Source organism: Heloderma suspectum, chromosome 1 (genome assembly GCF_057233095.1).
Source record: "Heloderma suspectum isolate Gila_16-S chromosome 1, 16-S_ref, whole genome shotgun sequence".
Lineage (NCBI taxonomy): Eukaryota > Metazoa > Chordata > Lepidosauria > Squamata > Helodermatidae > Heloderma > Heloderma suspectum.
The window spans coordinates 196278246-196295623 of NC_139458.1; positions in this window are offsets into that span (position 1 = coordinate 196278246).

Sequence of the window (17378 nt, forward strand, 5' to 3'; positions counted from 1 at the left end):
GGCTAGATTTCCAACGTCAGCCGTGGTAGGCTACATAAAACGTTACATAGCCTATCACGGGTGACTTTGAAAGAAAGAAAAAAAAGCACGTACGCAAATGGCAGCGCCCATGGGCGCCGCCATTTGCGTTCCTTCTTTGGGCCCAGGTAGTCTACGTAAAGATTTACATAGACTAGGGCGAATATAAGGGCAACGCTATTAATAAGGGACATTTGAGGGAGGTAAGTCCCATCCCGGGGGGGGCGGGGGGGCGGAGAATTTTACCACCAATTTCAGGGGGCCGAATGCGTTGACATTCGGCCTCCCTGAGATTCGTGGAGAAATTCTCTGCCATCCCTAGAGCTGTGTCAGCAGCTGGGCAGGTGCCCAGAGGACTCAAAGTGGGGGGTGTCCAGCCAACCCTACAACTAGGCAAGAGAATCAAATTAACTGAAATTTCAAATCCAATATGTGTATTAAAGAACCAAACAGAGAGAGGTTGAGAAATACTTAGTTGCTTTTAAAACAAAATGTAACTCCTAAACCTCACTTACCAAGATCCTAAGAAGAGAAACTCACCAAAGCATCTTACAGATTAGGGACGTCCACATCTAGTATAGTTAGGCTGATATTGCCTCCAAAGAGCCCAAGCATTTCACTGGGGCTGGGGAGTTCCCAGGGAGGGAAATTCAAAGTGACCAATCAATAGGGATGTTGGATAAATCTGCAATGGAATCAAATGAGTCTGGATTTCTATGAATCCAACCCATGGATTCCACAGTGAACCAGCTTTTTCTGACTCACACAGATTCCATGGACTTGCAGACTGTTCGTTTATTTTTACTTTCTGGAATTTTATGCAAATTTAGTCATAGATAAATACATAAAATAAAATAAAAAAACACCTGCTATAAATGTGAATTTCCCCACAGGCTAAAGCATAAAAATGTGCATGGGGGGATTTGTGCATCGGAGGGGATTTCACAAGTGTGAATTTGCACAAGTGTGAATTTGTGCAAATTCAGGAAATGGGAAAAAAACAAATTCCAACAATAAGAGGACAACAGAATGAAAGGCACCTGACAATCCACAAAATGCAGATGGCATTTCAATCAATGGCCTGGTCATGCATCCTCCAGGGGATTTCTACTGCTCTTCTTTTATAAAAGCTTGAATTATGAGGGAGAGGAAGGTGAAGCTGGAGAGATGGCCTGGAATGTCTAGAGAATGCAAATCTAGGGATCAGCTGCAGCTTTGCCAGGCCTGACATGTTCTTCGTTCAAGGATCTTTCCATAAAGAGATGGGGGCACTTTGGTTCATGACAGGTGATGAACAAGTTAGACAGAAGGGCTATGCAGGTGTTTGCCTGCAACACAGGCCAACTAAAGTGAGGACTGGACATGTGCAAGCATGCACACCCTACCCCCAAATGTCCCCATGCCCCCAGCTATATAAAAAATATTTACAGCTTGGCCATGAAGATCTAAATAGGAGACTGTAAGTGCATTCAGCTAAACATGCTTATGGAGCACCTGTGATAAGGCAGGGTTCCCAATTATGGGAGCTCTGTAAGCACATTCAGCTGAACACACAAGACCCTATGCAGTCCTTCATGCTCAGTGAGTGGAGGTCTATGAGGTAGCTGTGTTGGCAGCCTAGCCTAGGGATGTTGGAGAATTCTGCCACGGACCCCAATGAGGCTGGATTCTTTAGAATCCGGAGTCCGTGGCAGAACGGAGCACTCACCTCCGCCTCCCTGAGGACCCATCCAGAGCTGGATCCTCCTTGCGATGATCCTACAGAGCCACCAGCTAGCTCTGGAGTGCCAGCAATACAGCTGCCATTGCCAGCTTGCGGGCTGAGGGGCACTGTCTCCGGACGCAAATGGTGTCTGGTAGGGATGGCAGAGAATTCTGCCACAGATTTCAGTGAGGCTGAATGCACTGGCATTTGGCCCCCCAAAATCTGTGGTGGAACGGCCTGGCCCCCCTGCCGCCCCCCGCGGATTCCCCCCGGGATGAAGCTTACCTGAGGCAGATGTTCCTGACAGCGGCGGCTCCGGCGACAGCTGGTCTTTTGACCGGCTGCTGCAGCTGCCATTTACATCCTGGTCTTTGCCGTGATAGGTTACATAAGTATTTATGTAGCCTATCACGGCAAGCCAAGCAAAAAAAGAGAAAAAAAAACAGCATACGCAAATGGTGGCAGCTATGGCGGCCGCCATTTGCGTTTCCTATTTTTTGCCGTTTTAGCCTACGTAAATATTTACGTAGGCTATTACTGCAAAAAAAAAGGGGAACGCAAATAGCGTAGTTGGCGCTATTTGCATTCCTTTTTTTTCGCCGTTTTAGCCTACGTAAATACTTACGTAAGCTATTACGGCGGGGAAAAAAGGAACGCAAATAGTGCGCACTATACTATTCGCGTTCCCCTTTTTTTGCCATATTAGCCTACATAAATACATAGGCTAAAATGGCGAAAAATAGGGAATGCAAATGGTGGCTGCCGTAGCCACCATTTGCCTACACTTTTTTTTTCCCCTGCCGTGATAGGCTATGTAAATACTTACACAGCCTATCACTGCAGCCTGGCTGGATGCAAATGGCAGCCAGTACGGCGGCCACCATTTGCGTCTGCACCAGCCAGTCCGCAGCTGGAACTCTGGCTATGGACGGCCCTGACCGGCTGTTCCATGGAGCCACCGTGAAGCGGAGCCGGCAGGGCAGGATTCTGTGGGGGAGGACTGGATTGCCTCCCCCTCCGTCGAGGATTCTGGGGGGAGGGACGGAGCGCCTCCCCCCCACCGCGAATCAATCCGCGAAAAGGTAAGTGACTTTTGTACATCCCTAGTGTCCAGTACACCATTCACAGCTGTAAAGGTCTTAGATTAAGGTAAATACAGCTGTAAATGGCTGCATTTAGCTTAAACTAAGACCTTTACAGTAGGGGTGGATGAAAGTCACTTACCTTTTCTCGCAGCTTGTTCGCGGTGGGGGGGAGCGCTTCTCTGCTCCCCCTGCGAAGTTCAGGCCGGGGGGGGAGGCTTCCCGCCTCGCCCTGTCGAAATTCAGGCTGGGGGGGAGGCTTCCCGCCTCGCCCGGCCGAAATTCAGGCCGGGGAGGAGGCTCGCCGCCTCGCCTGGCCGCGAACGCGAAAGTAAAAACAAAAAACAAAAACGCATCCTGATAGGCTACGTGATGATTCACGTAGCCTATCACGGCTAGATCTGCGAAGTCAGCCGTGATAGGCTACGTGAATCGTCACGTAGCCTATCACGGGTGACTTTAAAAAAAAAAAAAAAGCGCGTACGCGAATGGCGGCCCCCATAGGGAGTCGCCATTCGCGTTCCTTATTTAGTTGTTGTAGTCTACGTAAATGTTTACGTAGACTACGGCGAAAATAAGGGCAACGCAAATAGCGTTGCCTTTATTTTCGCCGTAGTCTACGTAAACATTTATGTAGACTACAGCGACCAAATAAGGAAGGGGAATGGCGGCTCCCTATGGGGGCCGCCATTATCCGTACACACTTTTTTTTTTTTAAGTCACCCGTGATAGGCTACGTGACGATTCACGTAGCCTATCACGGCTGACTTTGCAAATCTAGCCGTGATAGGCTACGTGAATCGTCACGTAGCCTATCAGGGGACTTTTTTTTATATTGCAATGGCGGCGGCGGCAGCCGGTCAAAAGACCGGCTGCCGCTCCTGCCCCGCTCAAACACCCGATGAACCGCCAGCCGGACCCGCTGCCGGGAGGGACATTCAGGGAAGGTAAGTCCCGTCCCGGGGGGAGTGCGGGGGGCGGGGGGGGCGGAGGATTTCTCTCCGAAACTTGTTCGGGGGGCCGAACACGTTGGCGCTCGGCCCCCCGAAGTTTCGGGGAGAAATTCTCCACCATCCCTACTTTACAGCCGCAAATGGCATAGTGGACACCATTTGCATCCACAGTCAATCAGCCCAGCCAGCGATACAGCAATGGTGGCCATATCGCTGGGACTTCAGAGCCGGCCAGTGGCTCCGCAGAATCGCCATGGAGCGGAGCCAGCCAGCCAGGATTCGGGGGGGGGAGGATGGATCGCCTCCCCCCCTGCAGACCCCCTCCCGCCAGAACGGCAGGTAAGCCATCCGCACATCCATAGCCTAGCCCCCAGTTTGCATCTTCTACAATGCAGGAGTGAGGGGTGGGGTCAGGCTGCCAGCACAGTTGATGCTGTTGCCACTTGCAAAATCCCTTAGGAAAAAAGAAAGGAGCTACAGCCCCTGCTACAGCCCCTGCCAATCATGAGCCCTGTCTGTGAGAAACTGTTAGATAATTTCTCCTCCCCCTTGAGAAATTCAGTGAAATTGTCCCCTCAATTTCTCTGCCCACAATAGGGAAGCCATAAACATAATTCCTGACAGTCTGATGAGCAGCCTGGATTAAGTTCTCCTACACTATTAGTACACTAAGGGCACAATCCTATGGCCACTAGTCAGTGGCTAAGTGGCCATAGGACCGACCTCCACCTCCTCCTTTGCTGCCTCGTAGGCAGCATGGATCAGCCTTGCACCCCGTGCTTCGAAGAGCAGCGTGGAACGGGGGAAATGAGGCATTCCTGGGGTTGAGCCAGGGCGGGGTGTCAGAAGTGCCAGTATGACACTTCCTATGTATCACCCAGCCCCTTCTCCCCATGCTCAGAGGTCCCGTGGCTAGACAGACAAAATCTGCTGTCTAGCCACAAAAGCAGGGCAGTAGGAGCATGGAAGAGATGTGCTCCTGACCGCTTCTCCCAGCCTGCAGTAGATAGGCCCCCGGGGTTGGAGGCAGCCGTCAATCTGCATAGGATTGCTCCCTAAGAAGTCAATCTGTTTCTTTTTGCTGTACACTAAGGAAAGTTGCTTCCATGCTGATAGATAAAATACGAAGTTCTTAATATGTGTTGAGCATTGCCTGAACAAAGCTGCCCCAGCCTCCCACAGCTAATGTTGCAAACTGCCAATTTCCCCCTGGTATGTTTTGTCACAAATCAGCTTCCTTACAGGTAAATGCTAAATTCTCATTCTAGGTTGGACCAAGATTAAGATGCATTCACGTGACTGTAACAGTGATTATTTTTGAGTCCAGGCACATGAACTGTAAATGAGAGTAGACAGCTTGTAATATTGCCCATTTTCATTAGTTTTCATTGCCACGAGAACGGATGCAAGGTTGTCTCATTCTCTCCCTTCATTATCAACTTTCACATAAAGATGATATATATTTTAATGGCTGTTGTTTTCTAATACATCACTATACTATATTACTTTGACCTTTCAAGATGCTGGGGATATTTATTGATTTGTTATTGTTGGCTAATTGTGTTTTCTGAAACAAAGGCACTGGAAAATATTCTGCTGCTCTATGGAGAGATCATTACAAAGAGTACCACTGTACAGTTTGTCACTATTCCATGACCAATTGTGTGTGTGTGTGTAGACAGACTAGGGATGTCAGAGAATTTTGCCATGAATCTCGGCGAGGCTAAATGCCTGCGCATTCGGCCCCCCGAAATTGGTGGCGAAACGGTCTGCCCCCCCCGGGACGGGACTTACCTTGGGCGTATCCTCCTGGCGGCGGCGGCTCCGGAGCGGTTCGGCAGTGGTTTGGCGGCGGCAGCAGCTGGAATTCCGACCGGCTGCCACTGCCGCCATTTCCAGTAAAACAACAACAACAACAACAAAACGTGATAGGCTACGTAAAGATTTACGTAGCCTATCATGGCTAGATTTTTAAAAAATACTGTGATAGGCTACGTAAATGTTTACGTAGCGTATCACGGCTGAGAAGAAAAAAAAACGCGCATACGCAAATGGCAGTGCCCATGGGTCTACGCTATTTGCGTTCCCCTTATTTTTGCCGTAGTCTACGTAAATGTTTACGTAGACTAGACGTGCCAAAATAAGGAATGCAAATGGCGGCGCTCATGGGAGCCGCCATTTGCGTACGTGCGGGGGGGGGTTGTTTTTTTTACTCAGCCGTGATAGGCTACGTAAACATTTACGTAGCCTATCACGGCTGACTGCAGGGCTGACTTTCGCACATCCCTAAGACAGACAGACAGACAGACAGAGATGTGTGTGTGTGTGTGTGTGTGTGTGTGACAGAGAGAGAGAGAGAGAGAAGATAAATGGACAGATAGAGGTGTGTGTGTGTGTGTCTTTCTGTCTTTCTTTCTTTCTTTCTTTCTTTCTTTCTTTCTTTCTTATGGATCAGTATATTTCCGGTTCATGTCAGTTTCATCTGTGTTCATTCATAAGTCTATTCTCTCCTGTTTCCACATCAGCTTGCAAATTTATAAAAGTGCATGAAAAATTGCATGAAAAATTGTGTTATTTTTCAATATAGGTTTCACAAAATATGCATTTTTGTACACATTTTACCCTAAAATATGCATTAATACATGCATTGTATCCTAAAATGCACATTTGTGGATACACGTGTTTTTTCCTAGAATACTTATTTTTATATGCATTGTAGTACATTTTCGAGCTGTATCAGCAGATTTCAGAGAAGTGTGCAATCTGAAGGAGAGCTCCATTTTGATTAGCATATTAGACTGGGAGATGCAAATAAAGTTAGGGCACAAGAGGTCCACCCTGGGTACTTTCATGCCTCCGAATTTGGAGGCTTATGAGTATCCAATGCAGAACAGGAGGTACTTCACACCTCCCACACTGCATTTTAGCAAGATGGGCGTTTTCACCCATCTAGCGGAGGCTTCGGGGAGGGGGAGGGAAGGAGGCTGGGGATGGCTGGGAATACCTCACATTTCCACATCCACAGTCTGCTCCCTTCCCCGCCTCCAGGAACACCCCCTTTAACCCCATATGAGCTCGTTTTTGCAAAGTCGTAACAACAGCCAGCATGGTTCTCTCTATGCTGGCTGTGAGGGGGTGGGGGAAGGAAGCACAGTTTTCTGACTCAGAGCTCAGAGCCAGGAAAGTGAACAATCCTATGTTGCCTGACATGGTCTAGGGTGCATAGGATTGCTCTCTTCTGTAGTTTGCTCAGAAATCCAGTCTGAACAAAATTCTTGAGTATCCCCTATCTATCTATCTATCTATCTATCTATCTATCTATCTATCTATCTATCTATCTATCTGTACTACCACATTCATTGACAATACTGATGATCAGATCAGATTTTTCCCAGAGTCTTCTCCTGTAAAGTAGAGGTTACCAACTTACATACATTCTCGTAGGTTATTTATTGTATCATAATATAAGGTTCAAATGTTTTGAAGTACAGGGGAGCAAATTAGGGATGCAACATATATCCATAATTTCCAGTACTTGAAGCAACAACCATAGGAGTAGATACATCCCAAGCAGGTGTCCAAACAGATAATGTGGTCCCACACATAATATGGTGATTGCTTATTCATAGAGATGGCATGGGCTCCCGATTCCATCTAGGAATCTAGCAGAACCGCTCCTGCTCGCACCCCTGAGCCCCGCTCACTGAGCCGCTGCCTCTGCTTGCCCCCTGCCTGCATTCAATGAATGGCCTGCACTTACCCTGGTGGCCTTGTTGAGCTTTGTGGTCACCATTTTTTGAGAAATAAAATGGAGATCACAAAAATGCACATATTTGTGTATCCGCAAAAATCCTCATTTTTTTTGTGAATATTTGCGTTCCCTTTTATTTTCACCGTCATAGTCTACATAAATATTTACGTAGATTCAGACGGCAAAAAATAAAGAACGCACATGGCGGCGGCCGTAGTCGCCGCCATTTGCGTACGCGTTTTTTTTTTAACCCAGCCACGATAGGCTACGTAAATCTTTACGTAGCCTATCACGTCATGTTTGTTTTTTTTTACAAGACAAATGGCGGTGGCAGCAGCCAGTCGGAAGACCAGCCGCCGCAGCTGCTGCCAGAGCTGCCCGGAAGATCCGCCACAGGTAAGTCTTGTCCCGGGGGGAATCCACGGGGGGGCAAGGGGTGGTAGGCCGTTCCACCACAGATTTCGGGGGGCCAAATGCACTGGCATTCGGCCTCACTGAGATCCGTGGCAGAATTCTCTGACATCCCTAGAATGTGTTTGAAATTTCTTCTCCTTTGAATTTCTTTTCAAAAGCAATTTCTTTTCTATCAAATTGAATGAGAATGGTCAGAAAAAAGTAGGGATATTAGAGAATTCCGCCCGGATCCCAGGGAGGCCAAATTCCAGTGAATTCGCCCCCCCGGAATCCATGGCGGAATGGAGCAACCTGCCCCACCACCCCACGAAAGCCCCACAAAACGGAGCCTACCTGGCTGTGGGTCCGGTGGCGGCAGCAAGTCCAGCGTCTCCAGCTGCTGCTGGGCTGCGGCCGCAAATGGCGGCCGCTACTCTGGCCGCCATTTGCGTCCCTGGCAAGCTGTGATAGGCTACGTAAGTATCTACGTAGCCTATCATGGCTCAATGAAGGGATGCAAATGGTGGCCACTACGCTGGTTGCCATTTGCGTCCACAGACCTGCCATGTGGATGCACCCAGCCAGCGGCTCCGCAGAGTCGCTGCAGAGCAGAGCTGGCCAGGGTAGGATTTTGGGGGAGGTACGGAGTGCCTACCCCCCACTGCGAATGTCACCCTTCAAAAAGATAAGTGACTTTCGTACATCCCTAGGGATGTATGAAAGTCACTTACCGTTTTGCGGATCTGCTTCGTGGTGGGGGGGAGGTGCTCTGTCCCTTCCTCCAGAATCCTCAATGGGGGGAGGTGCCCCGGAGTCCTGCCCAGCCGGCTCCACTCCATGGGGATTCCACGGAGCTGCCGGCCGGCTCCGCCAGCAGCCGGACATCCGGCCACTGGGTATCAGGGACACAAATGGCGGCTGCCGTAGCTGCCGCCGTTTGTGTCCCTGTAATCAACTGTGATAGGCTACGCAAATATTTACGTAGCCTATCACATCTGGGTTAAAAAAATGCATATGCAAGTGGCGGTGCCTACGGTGGCCGCCATTTGCGTTCCTTATTTTTCGCCATTTTAGCCTACATAAATATTTACGTAGACTTAGGGATGTCAGAGAATTTATCCACGACTCTCTGGGAGGCCGAATGCCAACGCATTCGGCCCCCCGAAATTGGTGGAGAAACGGTCACACCCCCCCCGGGATGGGATTTACCTTCGGCAAATGTCCCTGGCAGCGGCGGCTCCTGGCAGTGGTTCGGCGATGGTTCAGCGGTGGCGGCCGGTCTTCCGACCAGCTGCCGCGGCCACCATTTCCAAGTAAAAAACAACAACAATAACAAACGTGATAGGCTACGTATAGATTTACGTAGCCTATCATGGCTAGATTTTAAAAAAACACCATGATAGGCTACGTAAATCTTTACGTAGCCTATCATGGCTGACTTTGAAAAAAAAAAAAAGCATGTACACAAATGGCGGTGCCCATGGGCGCCAACATTTGAGTTCCTTATTTTGGCACGGGTAGTCTACATAAATATTTACGTAGACTATGGCAAAAATAAGGGCAATGCTACCCGTGCCAAACTAAGGAACGCATATGGCGGTGCCCATGGGCACCGCCATTTGCGTACACGATTTTTTTTCTTTCAAAGTCAGCCGTGATAGGCTAGGTAGATTTACGTAGCCTATCACGGCTGACTGCAGGCCAGGGACGCAAACGGCAGCAGCTATGGCCCCCGCCATTTGCGTTCCGGCAGGGGAAGAACTTTCGTGGCTGGAGCGGCGGGGCGCTCCCCCCCGGCCAGAATTTCGGCGGGGAGGGATGGGGCGCCTACCCCCCGGCCAGAATTTCGGCGGGGAGGAATGGAGCGCCTCCCCCCTGCCCAGAATTTTGGGGGGAGGGACGGAGCACCTCCCCGCCACCGCGAAGCAACCTGCGGGACCAGGTAAGTGCCTTTCGTCCATCCCTACGTAGACTATTATGGCAAAAATAAAGGGGAACGCAAATAGCATAGTGGGTACTATTTGCGTTCCTTTTTGATTCACCATTTTAGCCTACCTAAATATAAATATTTACATTTGTGTACGTGTTTTTTGTTTTTTTGTTTTTACCCAGACGTGATAGGCTACGTAAGTCTTTACGCAGCCTATCACGTCTGGGTAAAAAAACAAAAGCCGCCGCAGAGCACAGCCGGTGGAACGCCTCCCCCCTCATGAACAGAATCCGCGAAAAGGTAAGTCACTTTCGTACTTCCCTAGTTCACACAGTGGCCAACCAGCTGTCGTCCAGGAACCCACAAGCAGGACATGAGAGCAACAGCACCATTCCACTCATGTTCCCCAGCAACCGGTGTACATTAGGGATGGCCTGACCCTACCTGTCATTCCAGCTGGGAATCCGCCCATGGGGGGAGGCAATCCATTCCTCCCCCCGGAATCCACTTCGGCCAGCTCCAATCCACGGCAATTCCGTGGAGCTGCCAGCTGCCTCCGAAGCACCAGCAATACAGCCACCATTGCCATATCGCTGGCTGAGGGGGATTGACTGCGGATGCAAATGGAGTCCAGTTATAGGGATGTATGAAAGTGACGTACCTTTCGCGGATTATGTTGATGGTGGGGGGGAGGCGTTCCGTCTATGGTTGGTGGAGAATTTCTCCACGAATCTTCGGGAGGCCAAGTACTGACGCATTCGGCCCCCCAAAAGTGTTGGGGAAATTCTCTGCCATCCCCCTGCCCCCCCCAGGTTGGGAATTACCTTCGGCGAATGTCCCTCTCGGCTGCGGGTCCTGGCAGCGGTTCGGCGGCGGTTCGGCAGGGGTGGAGGCCGGTCTCCCGACCGGCTGCCATCACCGCCATTGCAAAAAAAAAAAGTAAAGTAAAAAAAAAACCACACACCCATGATAGGCTACGTAATGATTTACATAGCCTATCACGGCTAGATTTCCAAAGTCAGCCGTGATAGGCTACGTAAATCGTCACGTAGCCTATCACGGGTGACTTTGGGGAAAAAAAAAGCGCGCACACAAATGCCATTAAATGCCATTTGCATTCCTTATTTTGGCACGTCATAAAGATTTACGTAGACTACGGTGAAAATAAGGGCACGCTAGACGTGCCAAAATAAGGAACGCAAATGGCGGTCCCCATGGGAGCCGCCATTTGCGTACGCGCTTTTTTTTTTTCAAAGTCACCCGTGATAGGCTACATGATGATTTACGTAGCCTATCATGGCTGACTTTGGAAAGCTAGCCGTGATAGGCTACGTAAATCGTTACATAGCCTATCACAGGTGTGTGTTTTGTTTTTTGTTTTTACTTTTTTTTTCGCGGCCGGGTAGATGGGGCGCCCCTACCCGGCCTGAATTTCGGCGGTGAGGAATGGGGCGCCTCCCCCCCTTGCCTGAACTTCGGGGGGAGAAGTGAAGCGCCTCCCCCCCCACGGCGAAGCAAGCTGCAGGATGAGGTAACTCCCTTTCGTCCATCCCTAGTTCCGTCCCTCCCCCCAGAATCCTGGCTGGGGGGGAGGCGTTCCATTCCTCCCCCCGGAATCCTCTAATGGCCAGCTGTGCTCCGCGGCAGCTCCACGGAGCAGCCGGCCAGGCCTGACCCGGCCAGGCCAGAGCTGTCCGCAGCTGGATTTTCAGCTGTGGAGGGCTCTGGGTAAAAAAAACAATAACAACCACGTACGCAAGTGGCGGCGGCTACGGCTACCACCATTTACGTTCCTTAGGGATGGCAGAAAATTTCTCCACGAATCTCGGGGAGGCCGAATGCCAACGCAATCGGCCCCCCGAAATTGTTGGTGAAATTCTCTGCCCCCCCCCAGGATGGGACTTATTTCCCTCGAATGTCCCTCTCGGCGGTGGGTCCCGGCAGGAGTTCGGCGGCGGTTCGTCGGGGGCGGGGGCGGCGGCCAGTCTTCCGACCGGCTGCCACCGCCGCCATTACAAAATAAAGTAAAAAAGACAAATAAACACCCGTGATAGGCTACGTAACGATTTACGTAGCCTATCACGGCTAGATTTCCAAAGTCAGCCATGATAGGCTACATAAATCGTTACGTAGCCTATCACGGGTGACTTTGAAAAAAAGAAAAGCATGTACGGAAATGGCGGCGCCCATGGGCACCGCCATTTGCGTTCCTTATTTGGTCCCGGTAGTTTAACACAAATAGCGTTGCCCTTATTTTCGCCGTAGTCTACGTAAATCTTTACGTAGACTACCGGGACCAAATAAGGAACGCCCATGGGCGCCGCCATTTGCGTACGTGCTTTTATTTTTTTTCAAAGTCACCCATGATAGGCTACATAACGATTTACGTAGCCTATCATGGGTGGGTTTTTTTTTTCATTTTTTTATTTCACGGCTGGGGAGATGGGGCGCCTCCCCCCCCGGCCTGAACTTCGTGGGGAGAACCGAAGCGCCTCCCCCCCACTGCGAAGCAAGCTGAGGGACCAGGTAAGTGCCTTTCATACATCCCTAGCGTTCCTTCTTTTTGGCCGTCTTAATCTACGTAAATATTTACGTAGACTATGATGGCGAAAATCAAGGGGAACGCAAATAGTGTAGCGAGCGCTATTTGCGTCCCTTTTTCATTCACCGTTTTAGCCTATATAAATCTTTACGTAGGCTGAAACGGCGAATCAAAAGGGGATGCAAATAGCACCCGCTACGCTATTTGCCTTCCCCTTGATTTTCGCCATCATAGTCTATGTAAATATTTACGTAGATTAAGACGGTAAAAAGAAGGAACGCAAATGGCGGCGGCCGTAGCTGCCGCCATTTGCGTATGCGGTTTTTTTTTTTAAACCCACCCAACCACCATAGGCTACGTAAATATTTACATAGCCTATCACGTCTTTTTTTTTTTTACACAAGCCTGGACTGGAAATGGTGGTGGCGGCAGCTGGTCGGAAGACCGGCTGTCGCCGCCGCCGCCGCCACTGCAGCCGCCGCCGCAGCTGCCACTGCCTGGAAGATCCACCCCAGGTGAGTCTCATCCCGGGGGAGATCCTCCGGGGGTCGGGGGAGCAGGCCATTCCGCCATGGAGTTCGGGGGGCCGAATGCACTGGCATTCGGCCTCACTGAGATCCGTGGTGGAATTCTCTAACATCCCTAGTCCAGTATGCTATTTGTAGCCATAACGGTCTTAATTTAAGGTAAATGCAGCTGTAAATGGCTTTATTTAGCTTAAATTAAGACCTTTGCAGCCGCAAATGGCGTACTGGATGCCCTTTGCGTCTGGAGACAGTCCTGCTCAGCCAGCAATACAGTAATGGCGGATGTATCACTGGTGCTCCAGAGCCAGCTGGCAGCTCCGCAGGATTGCCGCAAGCAGGATCCAGGTGAAGAGGATTCTGGAGGGAGGCGGAGGTAAATGCTCCATTCCGCCACAGACTCCGGGGGGCCAGATTCTAAAGATTCAGGCATATATGTGCACATTCTTCCCCTTATTATATGTTACATACACTGTTTATGTATTCATTGGGGTCCATGGTGGAATTCTCTGCCATCCCTAGTGTACACAGGCTCATTGCCTCTGGTACTGGAGGTAGCATATAGCCATCAGGACTAGTAGCCATTGATAGCCTTTTCCTCCAGGAATTTGTTCAACCCCCTTTGAAAGCCATCCAAATTGATGGCCTTTACTATGTCTATGGTTAGGGGTGCACGAAAGTCACTTACCTGGTCTCGCAGCTTGCTTTGCGGTGGGGGGGAGGCGCTTCACTGCTCCCCCCGAAGTTCAGGCCGGGGGGGGAGGCTTCCCTCCTCGCCCGGCCGAAATTCAGGCCGGGGGGGAGGCTTCCCGCCTCGCCCGGCTGAAATTCAGGCCGGGGAGAAGCGCCCCGTCTCCCCGGCCACAAACTTCAAAAGAAAAAAAAACGCCCCTGTGATAGGCTATGTAATGATTCACGTAGCCTATCACGGCTAGATCTGCAAAGTCAGCCATAGGCTAGGTTAATCGTCACGTAGCCTATCACGGGTGACTTTGAAAAAAAAAAAAAAGCACGTCCGCAAATGGCGGCCCCCATAGGGAGCTGCCATTCGCGTTCCTTATTTGGTCCTTGTAGTCTACGTAAAGATTTACGTAGACTACAGCGAAAATAAGGGCAACGCTATTTGCGTTGTCCTTATTTTCGCCGTAGTCCATCTGAAATATTGTAACCTCTTTTAGCAACACAGTTCAGCCTAGGGATTGTTTGTATCTGTCAGTCTTGGTCTCCTGGAGGTTACCATTTTTTGAGGTCAAACTCATTCTGTCCTGTTTCCACACAAGCTTGCATTTTTATTTTAACAATCCGTATGGAAATTCATATACATTTTTTGTAATGTTTTGTAAAGTACAAAAATGTGTAATTTAATGTACACATTTTTGTACACATACACCCCTTGATTAAAGTGTGTTTATGTGAATTTTGGAACGTATGCATTTTCTTTGCACATTTTTTTAAATGTGTGCATGTTGTCAAAAAAAAATTCCCCCCAGAATGCACCACAATCTCAGCAATTGCATTTGGATCTGTGTTCAGGTCCAGGAGCTTCAAATTGAATAGAACTGTCAACAAAAATGGCAGAGTGGATTTCTTACACATTGCTAGACCACCTTCAACTAGACATCAGGTGAGTCCTCTCCTGGGGAGGACAATGGAAGGACAAATTAAGGACTTCCCTCTCCTCAGGCAGATGCATATTTGGGTTGCCATGTTCCTCAACAGACGTGCAGCTTCATCCCCAAATTTTAATTCCAGATTTTGTGTCTGCCTCTTTCTTTAGCTTACAGCAGTAAGTAGAATGTGAAAATACATGAAAGATGCTTAAAGGGCAGCATAAGAAGCAAGGGGTTTAGATTGTGGCAGCACTTAGTAATATTAAACAATAAAGCAAATGCTCTTACTGGAACAATTGGACAATGTATTAAGTTGGTTGAGCCAGTTTGTGGTCAGACAGTGGATGATAAAGGCTAGAAAATTCGAGCACACCTGTCTGGTGTATCAGTTTGAGGCACTGGCATGGAAGAGATGATATGGTCACTTCTACCTCTGTTTATGTATTTCTGTGAGAATCAAGTGCCAAACTCTCTAGGAAGAATTCACAGCAATTAGATAGGGCAGTGACATGTGTGGCTTTGAAAGATCCATACAGTCTTTTCAATATGAAGGATAGGATATATTTCAGTACAGGGGGAAAGGTACAATAAATCCCCAGGCCTGACAGATACAAAAATACATCTACTGAGGCAGGGAAAGAATATGAAAATGATACTTTCATTTCTTAAAAGGGCTGCGCTTGAGAGTGATATTAGGTTTCAAAATGTAATGGGTTATTAAACTTACAAAGTTTCTGTCTTCCTGCAGGCAACAGTCTGGAAGGTCCCAGTTAAATCAGACTAATGGGGTAAAAACTTCTATGCTATGCACTATGTTGAACTTCACATAGTGGAGAAATTAAATGCCAAAAGGAATAAATATACTGTGTGTGTGTGTGCGCACATGCGCACGCACATGCACGCACGCATGTGGGGCAAATTTTTACATTTCATATGAATGGATGTACAATTGCAAATTATACATGATTAATACGTTAGACTAATAAATAGCTAGTGTACCCCACATATGTCAAAGGAATGCTCCCACATGCTGATGTGTGTCTGTATAAACATTCTCTTTTAATATCAAACTGACAGATAACAACATTGGGTTGGATCCAGACTTTGTTATGCTTCAAGTAGACCCATCAAAATTAATGTGGCATGTTCATCATGACTAACCTACGTTCCATTGATTTCAGTGGGTCTACATCTGAATCCAACCCAGTCAAATCAAGGAGCTTGAATGAGCTGCAGTAAGTAGGCAAAATAAATGATTGAGGCTTCGGGGGGAACTGTAAAATAATATAGAATGTGGATAAAAAGTCCTTCCATTGACCATGAACATAGACATGAACTGCCCAGAGCATTCCAGCTACTGGGAAAAAATATAAGTATAGTTAAGTATGATTCTATGTTACAGAAATATGAATTCAAACATGTTTCCCTAGATTAATCTTGTCAGTTTAGCTTTCTCCCACATTAGGTTATTCGTAATTCCAAGATATTTTCTGTCCAATTTATTAAGCAGTTTTCAAGTTTTTAATCAAAAAACATAATGAATGAAATTTTCACTCATCTGTAGGGATGGCAGAGAATTTCTCCCCGAAACTTCGGGGGGCTGAGCGCCAACGTGTTGGCCCCCCGAAGAAGTTTCGGGGAGAAATTCTCCGCCCCCCCACCCCCGCATCCCCCCCGGGATGGGACTTACCTTTCCTGAATGTCCCTCCCGGCGGCGGGTCCCGGCGGCAGTTCATCGGGTCTTCGTCAGGGGCGGGAGTGGCAGCCGGTCTTTCGACCGGCTGCCGCCGCCGCCATTCCAAGAAAAGTAAAAAAAAAAAACAACGCCTCCGTGATAGGCTACGTGATGATTAATGTAGCCTATCACGGCTAGATTTGCAAAGTCAGCCGTGATAGGCTACGTAAATCGTCACGTAGCCTATCACGGGTGACTTTAAAAAAAAAAAAAGCGCGTACGGCTAATGGCGGCCCCCATAGGGAGCCGCCATTCACGTTCCTTATTTGGTCGCTGTAGTCTACGTAAAGATTATGTAGACTACGGCGAAAATAAGGGCAACGCTATTTGCGTTGCCCTTATTTTCACCGTAGTCTACGTAAAGATTTATGTAGACTACAGCGACCAAATAAGGAACGCGAATGGCAGCTCCCTATGGGGGCCGCCATTTGCGTACGCGCTTTTTTTTTTTTAAAGTCACCCGTGATAGGCTACGTGATGATTTACATAGCCTATCATGGCTGACTTTGCAGATCTAGCCGTGATAGGCTACGTTAATCGTCACGTAGCCTATCACGGGGGGGTTAACTTTTTATTTCGCGGCCGGGCGAGACGGGAAGCCTCCCCCCCCGGCCTGAATTTCGGCCAGGCGAGGCGGGAAGCCTCCCCCCCCAGCCTGAACTTCATGGGGAGAGCAGCGAAGCGCCTCCCCCCCACCGCCGAAAGCTGCAAGGACAGGTAAGTGGCTTTCGTGCACCCCTACTCATCTGCACCAGCCATATTCAGCAGGAACAGTTATTTCCATCACAGACAGGAAAACGTTGCACCTGCTTGCCATGCATATAACAGGTGAAGATGAGGAGCCTGTCAGAATTAGGTAACCCTAATTCAGCACCACAAACATGGGATTCAAACCCAGATGTTTTAAGAGGTAAGCACCCAAACCCTGGATAGAACAATCTGTCAGTTTCACTTTTTTCCACATTCGATTATTTTTTTAAAAAAAATCTCAAGGTTTTATAATGTCTCCTTTATTTAGAAATTTGTCCATTTTGTTCTTATTTTAAAAAATGAACTGAATGAAATTCTCACCCATCTATATTCTAATGATGGGGTACCACTCACTTCCATGGATTACAAGTCATCTTGCCAAATA